General features: G+C 45.0%; 1 protein-coding gene across 3 annotated transcripts in view; it reads right to left on the bottom strand.

The window, feature by feature from the left end:
• The window catches only part of ARHGEF6 (Rac/Cdc42 guanine nucleotide exchange factor 6), a 242,387-nt gene that overhangs the window by 214,562 nt on the left and 15,715 nt on the right, over positions 1-12,110 (bottom strand). Inside the window, exon 1 of one of the 3 annotated variants that reach the window (XM_073543559.1) lies at positions 10,876-10,998. The exons of the other annotated variants lie outside the window; for them this stretch is intronic. The gene's annotated coding sequence lies outside the window, so the exon portion shown is untranslated. Of the gene's footprint in view, positions 1-10,875; positions 10,999-12,110 lie in introns of those variants that run through there. 3 annotated transcript variants of the gene reach the window in all.

Consider the following 12,110-nt stretch of genomic DNA (forward strand, 5'->3'; position numbering starts at 1 on the left):
GGCGAGAGTAATCTAGGCACTCCAAAAGTTTAGAGATGAAGGGGAGATTGGAGACTGGTCTGTAGTTGTTTGTGCAGGATGGGTCGAGAGCGGGTTTCTTTAGTAATGGAGTAACAATGGCGTGTTTGAAGGAGGATGGGAAAATGCCCAAGGAGAGGGAGAGAATAAAGATTGTAGTTAGGTGGGTTGTGACGACTGGAGAGAGACTGGAGAAGATGTGAGGGAATGGGGTCGGTAGTGCATGTAGTCGGACGAGAAGAAGAGAGGAGTCTGGAGACTTCATCTTCTGTGATGGGATCAAATGTGGAAAGTGAGCCAGGTGAGATGCAGGAAGGGATGGGAGTCACAGCACTTGTTAGTTGGGAGCAGATTTCCTGACGGATATTATCTATTTTTTCTGTAAAGTGGGAGGCCAGGTCATCAGCACAAATGTCTGTGATAGGGGCTTGTGCTTTTGGCCTGAGAAGGGAGTGAAAAGTGTCAAAAAGTTTCTTGGGGTTGTTGGCTAGTGAGGAGATCAGTGTGGTGAAGTAGGTCTGTTTGGCAAGGTGAAGGGCAGCGTTATAGGTTCTTAACATAAACATCACAACCCCTTTTCAATCTGAAATGTTTTTTCCTGTTAAAATAAAAACACCAATAATCACCTCCCCTGCCGGCGCCATTCCAGCTCACATGAGGATGTTATGTCACCTAGCCCTGCGTCCAATCAGTACTGATATCACTAGTCCCTCTCCTTTGAACATTCAGAGGACGTCGGAGAGCAGCTGTGGCCCTGACTCCCTGTTGATGTCCGATTCGTCCGAAGACGGTGAAGTCAGCGTTAATTGGCTGGAGGGCTTGTGCAATGTAGGAACATCATGTGAGCCATGTGTATATCAGTCTTCATCAGGTGGCAGTAACTGCATTCTGACACCTAATGAAGACCGGATATACACCGTCGAAACGCGTTGTGGATAACAATAAATTAAGTTTTAAATAACCTCCTTATCTGTGTCCTTTGCGCTCCCCTGTGACCGGGTTTTTCATTCATCACTCCATGAGAGAGCAAGTGTCATGTATCAGAACACAAACTGGTTTAGCTGTTACAGGTCTTGTTTGAAGGAATGTATATCTAATAAATGTTAATTTTTAGGGGGAATTCATGTTAGATCTATTACTCTCAGGTTACATAACAAAAACATGCTGACAGATTCTCTTTAATTCTCCGCTTATCTAGTATCAAGACTTCAGGGTCACATGAGACTTTAAATTGAGTTACATCTGTGTGTGAAATGTTTTTTAAGGCCAAATTGTGGCACTAGAGTAGTTACAGTCATATGTAAAAGTTTGGGCACCCCTATTAATGTTAACCTTTTTTCTTTATAATAATTTTGGTTTTTGCAACAGCTATTTCAGTTTCATATATCTAATAACTGATGGACTCAGTTATATTTCTGGATTCAAATGAGGTTTATTGTACTAACAGAAAATGTGTAATCTGCATTTAAACAAAATTTGACCAGTGCAAAAGTATGGGCACCCTTATCATTTTATTGATTTGAACACTCCTAACTACTTTTTACTGACTTCCTGAAGCACTAAATTGGATTTGCAACCTCATTGAGCTTTGAACTTCATAGCCAGGTGTATCAAATCATGAGAAACGGTATTTAAGGTGGCCACTTGCAAGTAGTTCTCCTATTTGATTCTCCTATGAAGAGTGACATCATGGGCTCCTCAAAACAACTCTCAAATGATCTGAAAACAAAGATTATTCAACATAGCTTTTCAGGGGAAGGATACAAAAAGTTGTCTCAGAGATTTAACCTGTCAGTTTCCACTGTGAGGAACATAGTAAGGAAATGGAAGAACACAGGTACAGTTCTTGTTAAGCCCAGAAGTGGCAGGCCAAGAAAAATATCAGAAAGGCAGAGAAGAAGAATGGTGAGAACAGTCAAGGACAATCCACAGACCACTTCCAAAGACCTGCAGCATCATCTTGCTGCAGATGGTGTCACTGTGCATCGGTCAACAATCAGCACACTTTGCACAAGGAGAAGCTGTATGGGAGAGTGATGCGAAAGAAGCCGTTTCTGCAAGCACGCCACAAACAGAGTCGCCTGAGGTATGCAAAAGCACATTTGGACAAGCCAGTTACATTTTGGAAGAAGGTCCTGTGGACTGATGAAACAAAGATTGAGTTGTTTGGTCATACAAAAAGGCGTTATGCATGGAGGATAAAAAACACAGCATTCCAAGAAAAACTCTTGCTACCCACAGTAAAATTTGGTGGAGGTTCCATCATGCTCCCGGCACCGGGAATCTTGTTAAAGTTGAGGGTCGCATGGATTCAACTCAGTATCAGCAGATTCTTGACAATAACGTGCAAGAATCAGTGACGAAGTTGAAGTTACGCAGGGGATAGATATTTCAGCAAGACAATGATCCAAAACACCGCTCCAAATCTACTCAGGTATTCATGCAGAGGAACAATTACAATGTTCTGTAATGGCCATCCCTGTCCCCAGACCTGAATATCATTGAACATCTGTGGGATGATTTGAAGCGGGCTGTCCATGCTCGGCGACCATCAAACCTAACTGAACTGGAATTGTTTAGTAAACAGGAATGGTCACAAATACCTTCATCCAGGAGCTCATTAATAGCTACAGGAAGCGACTAGAGGCTGTTATTTTTGCAAAAGGAGGATCTACGAAATATTAATGTCACTTTTATGTTGAGGTGCCAATACTTTTGCACCGGTCCAATTTTGTTAAAATGCAGATTGCACATTTTCTGTTAGTAGAATAAACCTCATTTGAATCCAGAAATATAACTGAGTCCATCAGTTATTAGATATATGAAACTGAAATAGCTGTTGCAAAAACCAAAATTGTTAAAAAGAAAAAAGGTTAACATTAATAGGGGTGCCCAAACTTTAACATATGACTGTATATGGCTGAAAGTCACACAAATGTGTTTAAATGTGCAATCTGCCTGTGAAATGCTGTTGTTCAATACACGTCATTGTGTAGCCATAGCCCATAACCCTTTCATTGTGAACCACTTCCGTACTGCACAAATGGCCTCTGTGAGCAAGGTATAAAGAAGTGTGTACAGATATACTCTATACATAGACAGTACTGAGATCTGATATGCTGCTCAAATATCTTTGTGGAATTTTTCTCATCAGCACCAATCAATATCTCCCATCAATCATTGCGGAAAATATCAGAGAGGAAATCTACTGTGTACAATCATTGCCTGTGGATCTCTCCCCATCTACTATGTACAATCATTGCCTGTGGATCTCTCCCCCATCTACTATGTACAATCATTGCCTGTGGATCTCTCCCCATCTACTGTGTACAATCATTACCTGTGGATCTCTCCCCCATCTACTGTGTACAATCATTGCCTGTGGAACTCTCCCCCATCTACTGTGTACAATCATTGCCTGTGGAACTCTCCCCCATCTACTGTGTACAGTCAATGCCTGTGGATCTCTCCCCATCTACTGTGTACAATCATTGCCTGTGGATCTCTCCCTATCTACTGTGTACAATCATTTCCTGCGGATCTCTCCCCCATCTACTGTGTATAATCATTGCCTGTGGATCTCTCTCCTATTGTCATGATCCATGCTGGATCATGACAGATAAAAGCACATGAAACCTTTTTTTTTCCTTAAGCTGTGCTTAAGGTTGGTTTTTGCCCCCGGCGGCCATTAGGATTATTGCACTGTGGTGTCGTTTGTTCTAAGTTTGCCCCCGGTGGTGGTGAGCGTCATTGCACTCTAGTATCTTTAGTTAAGTGCACATGATTATTATGCAGGTGTGATTGCTGGCTCTGCTATAAAAGAGTCACAGGTGTTGAAATCAGTGTTGGTGATAGTGTTCACTTCAACCATCCCTGGTGGAGGAAGGAGCTGGAGAGCATTCCATGCAGCACTGTCTTAGCCCTGGTGTGGACGGAGTCATAGGGGATTTCCTTGTAGCTCTGACTGAGCATGGTGGCAGCGACTCAGGAGGAGAGCTGCATACTGGTGGTGGACTCTGTTGCCAGGAGCAAGTGCAACAGAATAAAGCTAAGTTGTGTTTCCCCGTTTGTGTTTTTCTTTAGTGTGTATTAGTACAGCGGTGGAGCCAGTGCCTGCACCACCCAGCTCCCTAGCAAGGGATAGGTGTAGGGTGTGCTAGGGCGACAGGTTCCTGATCGGCGCCCGATGCGGAACCAGCATAGGGAACGTTAGGAGCGGTAGGGACACTGACTCAGGGGAGTGCAGGAGGACTCCACGTCCCCTTTCCCTATCGCAGGGCCCACCGTTGTAACTGCTTCCCTACCCCTTGTCTTGTTGTTTTAGTTACCGGCCTGTGAGCCGTGTCACACAGGACAGTATCACGTGCCGCATCCTGTTGTTTTAGTTACCGGCCTGCTAGTCGCGTCACACAGGACGGGTCCACGTGACATCACCAACCACAACTTTTTTTTCTGCTGAGCCATGGACCCAGTTCAGCCCTTTGCCCAATTGCTGCAGACCCTTACTAATGAGATTAGGAGGCTACGCGGAGGGTTGGTGCGGCAGCTGCGGCTGTTGGTGGGCTCTGGGGGCTTGGTCCAGGAACAGGCTCAGCCAGAACCCAAGATATCCCTCCCTGACAGATTTTCTGGAGAGAGAGATCAATTCTTGGTGTTTCAACAAGCCTGTAAATTGTATTTCAGGCTGCACCCTCGTTCATCAGGGAGTGAAGAACAACGGGTAGGAATCATTATGTCCCTTCTTAAAAGGGATCCCAAATCCTGGGCCTTCTCCCTACCGGATGATTCTCCATCTTTAGAGTCCATGGACGAGTTCTTTGCGGCTTTGGCGCTTGTGTATGGGGATCCTGATGGCGTCGCCCTGGCGGAATCTCGAATCCGTAGGTGTAAACAGGGAGCCCGGGTCGCTGAGGAGTACTGCTCAGAATTTAGGAGATGGGGCACTAATACTCAGTGGAATGACCCTGCACTTAGGAGTCAATTTGTGCAGGGTTTGTCTCCAAAGTTGCAGGATACTCTGGTGCAGTACGCCGCCCCCAGGTCACTGGAGGCTGCCGTGTCCCTTGCCATCTGGGTGGATAGACACCTTAGGGAAAGACATATACAAAAAGTGCCCCCTGATGTCCTCGCTAGGGATGAGGACCCACCAGTGCAGACGGAGGAACCCCGACAGCCCGGTGTTGTTGATGCAAAAAAGGGGGTGTCTGCGGCTCGTCGTGGTGGGGGGGTATGCTTTTCCTGTGGGATGCCTGGCCATTTTACGAGAGCCTGCCCAGTTCATGCCAAGTCTCCTGTCGAACCTATGCAAGTAGGAGGAGCTAGTTTGTTTTCGGAGCTGCCTACGGTTCGGGGAGTGGTGTCGGCATGTTTGTACTGTGGGCAGACTGGTCATGTCCTGAAGGCCTGCCCATTGCGCGCCAAATTATCTGTGCCATCTGAGAAGCCGCATTCCCCTGGTCGCTTGGAGGGAGGCGACCGGGGAGTATACATTTCCTCCATTTTGCCCTCCCAAAGTACCATGTTAGCAGAGGTCATGGCTGGCGGGGTACCGGAGGTGATACCGGTGTTTGTGGACAGCGTAGCAGGAGTCAGTCTGGTGGATTCTCGCTTTGTCCAGACTCATGGCCTGAGGTGTAGGACGCTAGCCCAGCCTATAAGCGTCCAGGCCATAAACTCTGTTCCACTGAGCCAGGGAAGCTTGACCAAGGTCGTAGAGAATATCCATCTGCATATAGGACATCATGAGGAGTCCTTGTCATGCTACGTCTTGGAGGGAATGCCAGTACCTATTGTTTTAGGCCTCCCTTGGCTGAAGAGACACAACCCAGTAATAGATTGGTGGGCGAGGGAAGTGGTCAGCTGGGGCACTCATGTGAGGGCTGCTGCCTAGGAACTACTATCTCTGCCGTCTCTCTTCAACAGACCCCTTCCCCTCTGGTGAGGGCAGCAGATGTGCTGCAGGAGAGTAGGGGCAAGTCTCAACCCTCGCCTTTGGCCAACCCTGGGAGGCGCAGACCTCGTGGTGGAAGGGGTTGGAGGGTGGTGTACCCCTTGGTGAGGTGCGGGGGTGTGAGTGTGGTGACACAGGGGGACGCCTCTGTTGTCAATACCAGAAAGAGTTCTCCAAGTGGTGACAAACGAACGAGTGGCAATAAACGTTCAGGTCTGGACCTGTGTGTGAACGAGCGTGTATGGGTGGCCACCAAAAAACATCCAGTGGAAGTGTGTTATGGAGTGTTACCAGCTCATACCAAACATACACATACACAACCCGTTCCCCAGGTCAGCGCTTCGGAGATGTGTGTTGCCTCCAGAACATACGTTGCCAATACCAGCGGGCTCGTTTCTCATCAACCTGACATGCAGGTAGTTGCTGGGGTGAACTCTGGGTCTGGGCATCTCCGCTGTAGGTGGTTCCCTGATGGGGAGCAGTCTTGAGGGTCCTGAGGCCCCTCAATAAGGGGAGGGTACTGTCATGATCCATGCTGGATCATGACAGATAAAAGCACATGTAACCGTTTTTTTTTCCTTAAACTGTGCTTAAAGTTGTTTTTTGCCCCCGGTGGCCATTAGGATTATTGCACTGTGGTGTCGTTTGTTCTAAGTTTGCCCTCGGTGGTGGTGAGCGTCATTGCACTCTAGTTTCTTTAGTTAAGTGCACATGATTATTATGATCCCAGCAAAGAGCAAACAGCCTGGACCCGTAGAAGCGAGTAATCGCGAAACGGCCGTTGTCCGGCACCTCCCTCCCCTAGCATTCCTCGAACGTCCTGCATGTCCACACATTTGATGGAATTAATGTGAAATAAAGACGCACAGTTTTTCAGCCATATCGGTGAGTGCTGCATATTTCTTTTTTCGCTTCACATGATTATTATGCAGGTGTGATTGCTGGCTCTGCTATAAAAGAGTCACAGGTGTTGCAATCAGTGTTGGTGATAGTGTTCATTTCAGCCATCCTTGGTGGAGGAAGGAGCTGGAGAGCGTTCCTTGCAGCACTGTCTTAGCCCTGGTGTGGAAGGAGTCATAGGGGATTTCCTTGTAGCTCTGACAGAGCTTGGTGGCAGCGATTCAGGAGGAGAGCTGCATGCTGGTGGTGGACTCTGTTGCCAGGAGCAAGTGCAACAGAGTAAAGCTAAGTTGTGTTTCCCCGTTTGTGTTTTTCCTTAGTGTGTATTAGTACAGCGGTGGGGCCAGTGCCTGCGCCACCCAGCTCCCTAGCAAGGGATAGGTGTAGGGTGTGCTAGGGCGACAGGTTCCTGATCGGCGCCCGGTGCGGAACCAGCATAGGGAACGTTAGGAGCGGTAGGGACACTGACTCAGGGGAGTGCAGGAGGTCTCCACGTCCCCTTTCCCTATCGCAGGGCCCACCGTAGTAACTGTTTCCCTACCCCTTGTCTTGTTGCTTTAGTTACCGGCCTGCTGGTCGCGTCACACAGGACGGGTCCACGTGACACCTGTCTACTGTGCACAATCATGGCCTGTGGATCTCTCCCCATCTACTGTGTACAGTCATTGCCTGTGGATCTCCCCCATCTACTGTGTAAAATCATTACCTATGGATCTCACCCCCATCTGTGTGCAATCAGTGCCTGTGGATCTCTCCCCATCCACTGTGTACAATCATTGCCTGTGGATCTCTCCCTCATCCACTGCCTTCATCTCAGCTCAGTGGATTCACCTGTGAAAACCTTAAAGGGCCTATCACTTATTTTTGCTGTTGGGTCCTGTGAGTTGCAGTTAGCTTCTCTTGTACATGAATGGACAAAACACTAATATCAATATGCAGTGATAAAGGTCTGTGAACTTAACAGAACACATACTCCAGGAAAAGTGCACATTAAAGGGGTTGTACTTGAAATACAGTATAATCCTTAAAAAAAAACAAAAAAAACAGATACTCACCTAGGGGTCTCCCACCGCTCCTTCACACCGCTGCCTTTATCCCTTTATTTCCCCTTCTAGCAGAAGTCATCCTGTGACCACTGCAGCCGGTCAGTGATCACTAAACAGGTGCAGCAGTGACATTCTACCTAAGCAAGAAGAGAAAGCTAGGAGACTGCTTCTTCCAGCTTGGATGAAACATTCAGGCTATGTGCCCACGTTAGCGTTTTTAAACGCTCAGGAAATGGGTTTCCTTCCCAGAAAACGCACGCTTTTTTCCGCACGTTTTTTGCCGCGATTTTTGTGCGTCTTTTGGACTATAGGAAATAGCCAAAAACAAGGACCTAAGCGGATATTAATGAACATGCTGCGTTTTTTACCACTAAGCGTTTCCTTAGTGGTAAAAAACGCATCCATTGGCACAAAAAGGCCAAAATGCATTAAAATGAAAGGGATGCTTCTTTTAAGCGTTTTTGATGCGGTTTGACCCCGAAAAACGCATCAAAAACGCTTCAAAAAAGCAACGTGGGCACACAGCCTCAAGCTGCAGCCAGTCACCTACAATGTTCACATGACGTCCCCGCAAAAGAGGAAACAAGGAGAGCAGGAGGGTCACGGGAAGCCATGCAGAGGGGTGGTGGAAGTCCAGTTGTGCTTTTATTGTTTGTCAGGTACCGTCAAGCATGAAATCCTGAGATGTTTCTTCCTTCTGAGAACACCAGTCTTAAGTGTCAATCCATATCCCTCTGTCTCTGGCACTCTTTCCCAGTTCACATAGACACCACTGCCTTTGTCCAAATTCACAGACCACTAGTGCAGTGGAATAACCAGCAAGGCTTATATACAAGCAGTTTTATTGTACTCACAAACAGTGGATAAAAATGCAAATATCACAACCATAAAATCTTCATATGGCCAACTAGTATCACCTAGGTCAGCTTCATCTGGGGCACCTCAACTTTCTCTCCTAATTGTTGCTGCACCAAGGTCCCTTGATTCTTGCTGTATGAAACATTATACAATATAGTACAATATGATTGAATCTGTTCATTTTTAAGACCCGGTGGGCCCATTTTTAATATAATAATTGGTATGGAAAACCCCTCTCGTGCTCTATCTGGACCCCACTTCACTAAATGAAGGATGCAAGAGTGTCCTTTGGCCTGTGTCAATGTGGAATGTGTTTGTGTGCCATTTATTTAAAGATTTACTCTGGGACCACTTGCCACGTTATTGAGAGATTAGCTGCACCACTCATTTCATTGTCTATAGATAACTGCTGGAATGGTGCATGATTAGCAGGTATTGAACACCTGGTTCTAGTAAAATATGGACATGTTCTTGATACCTGCTGATCACACATGCATTCCTCCAGAAATCTGTAAATGTGTTGGTGCAGCTCACCTCCTGAAGAGCATGCAGGTGACCCCAGAATAAACCTTTAAGTTTCAGATCTTGGACCATCTCTGATTTTATAGTGAAAGGTTTATCAAACCTCTGGGACACTTCCTATAGATTTATGGTATGTCAAATCAAATACAACATAAAGCTCTAGTCACACTTTGGCTCCGGCATTTCCATCACATTTAACATGAAAGATAACACAGTATGCACCGCTACAGTTATTGTAATGAGGACAGACACTACAGCAGAACCCCTAACAGACCTAAGGTAAATCTTATTCAATAGTGTCTGTCATTCCCAGATGTGAAATTAAGACTCAGCAAAACCTCATTCAAATCAAGAGAAATATATTCCTCATGCAATAAACTGTAGATTATTGCATCGAAATATTAGTTTTTATAAACTTATGAATGAAAATTGAATAAAAGTACTGTAACAACATAAATATTTCCATGTATAGTAGATGTGCTCATACAGTCTGCTTCTCCATTGAGTATTCCAGGCATTTTATCTTGGGAATCACTGATTTAATCTGACATTAAACATACAGGCGACACCAGTATATTAAATAGAATATTTTGCTATGTTAGTGATCTAAGCCACTACAACAAGATAATAAAGTCCCATCTTCAGCCTTCTCTAATATCTGACTATAAAAGTCTGCTTATATGTATGTTCTCCCAATGTTTGCATGGGTTTCCTCCGGGTTCTCCAGTTTCCTCCCACATACCAAAGACACAATGATAGGGAATGTAGATTGTGAGCCTCAATGGGGACAGTGATGACGAAGTCTTTAAAGCGCTGCGTAATATGATAGCGCTATATAAGCAAAGCATAATAATTAAATAATATATGAGAATAGATTATCTAAACCAATTAGAGATTCAGAGTTATTAGAGGGGGTCTGCACTCGGGGTCCTCATGTTTTACCTGGAGAAGCAGAGCGCGTCTACAGTGAATGTTTCTACCTCTATTACATGTATCTACAGTATGTGTGTGTGTTACATACAGTCTATTGATTTCAATGGAAACTATATAGTGCTTAATAGCCAATGTGACAGCACTGCAGGGGAACTCAATGCTTACAGACATGTTCCTCCTATTGCTAGGGGTCCAAAATGCCAATAGTCTAAAATAAATGGAATCATTCTAACAATAGAGTATTGTTTAGAACCATCCTTTAAATTGCACATTGCAGCTATAATTGGTAATACAGGACGAGGGTAAATGACTGCATAACTAAGTAGATTTGTTATTCAGAAGTCTGGGAAAGATGGGTGACAAGCCCTGGGGAAGCAGACAAAGTAGTCATACATGGTGTATCCCAGCTTTAACAGTAAGATACATAACAATCTATTTTTACTGGTATTTGATTTTGGGTAGAAATAGGCTACAAATTTCCATTAAAACCAAGAGTGCAATTTACTTGCACATCACATATGTAGAATGCACTGAGTTTGTTAGATCTATGACTTACATATCTGATTCACTATGACACACTCTGTAAAGTCTATACACAAGAAATATCAAGTAAGAAGCAAAGAGGGGTTCATAAGAAATAACACTGACCTTGTATGTAGCAGTTTGTGGGGCAGAGCAGCCTTCAGTGTAGCAAACTACAGTATATACTATACATTCACTGACAGGAAGAGAAAGCAAACTGGGTTGGAAAATTCCCCAGACCAATGAGAAAGTCACAGAGATCTCACCAATGCAGTGTCTTCACAGCTACCAATGACTAATAGTCTTACTTTCAGCTTCAGGAAGGAGGCACAAGAATGATACATTGTATCACTGAGACTGCAGCACATGATACCAAATGTATCACTCTGGTAAAGACACTCTGCTGTGTTTGTAAATAACATATGTGGTGGATAATGCAGATGTCCAGCTGGAAATGCAAATTGCAACAAGACATTTCAGCTACTATGTCAGCACTACTATGGCAACAAAAAAGGAATGCTGGAATTTGTAGTTCCACTGAAGCCAAATTGTCATAGCCTTTCTTACAAAGGCAAACAGTATAAGGGCTCATTCAGACGTTTAGTTTTCACATACAAGTGCTATTCGTGGTTCTCACTGATAGCACTCTTATCTGTGATAGTCTATGGAGCATTCACACGTCCGTGATTTTTCAGGGACCGAGTGATCCACGGAAAATACTGGAGATGTCATATTTTGATCCAAGGTCTGCATCAAAATCAAAAATGCAAGTCTATATCGGTCCCTGATTTAAAAAAAACAGTCTGGGCTTGGATCACATCTGGTTGTGGCCCGATTTTCAGCCTATGGTCACATGAGCGTATATTCTCTCTTCCAAGAGAATCGGACTGATTATTTAAATGACACTCGGATCACACGCTGATCCAAGTTTGGTGTGAGTATCGGCTTAGTCTGAACAGTTTCTCTAGGATGAGAGAATCATAGCACAGGTGAGGAGAAAGCGGAGAGGAAAATGTCTTCTTTCTTCATTCTGTGAGTCCGCGGAAATCAGACTGCACTCGGAAGTCGTCTATGTGCAGTCCGATGATTTCCACACACACATAGACTTTAATAGTTGAAAGGCTTCCAAGTTGCGCTGCAAATCGCACGCTGCAATTATTTTCACATGCCGGATCCGCAGCAGAATCCGTAGCGTGTGCACATACCCTCAGGAGAAGGAAACGGTTTATATAAGATGCTATATTATATAATTCAGTAAAATAAAGTACACGGCATAACATGGCTCCAAACTGCATCCAACACAAATAAAGGGGCTTCCATAATCTAGCTCCACTGAGGTATCAGGGAGTACGGGATAGTTT

The sequence above is a fragment of the Dendrobates tinctorius genome, unplaced genomic scaffold (assembly GCF_039654945.1).
Source record: "Dendrobates tinctorius isolate UK_male_01 unplaced genomic scaffold, ASM3965494v1 ptg000133l, whole genome shotgun sequence".
NCBI classification, from domain to species: Eukaryota; Metazoa; Chordata; class Amphibia; order Anura; family Dendrobatidae; genus Dendrobates; species Dendrobates tinctorius.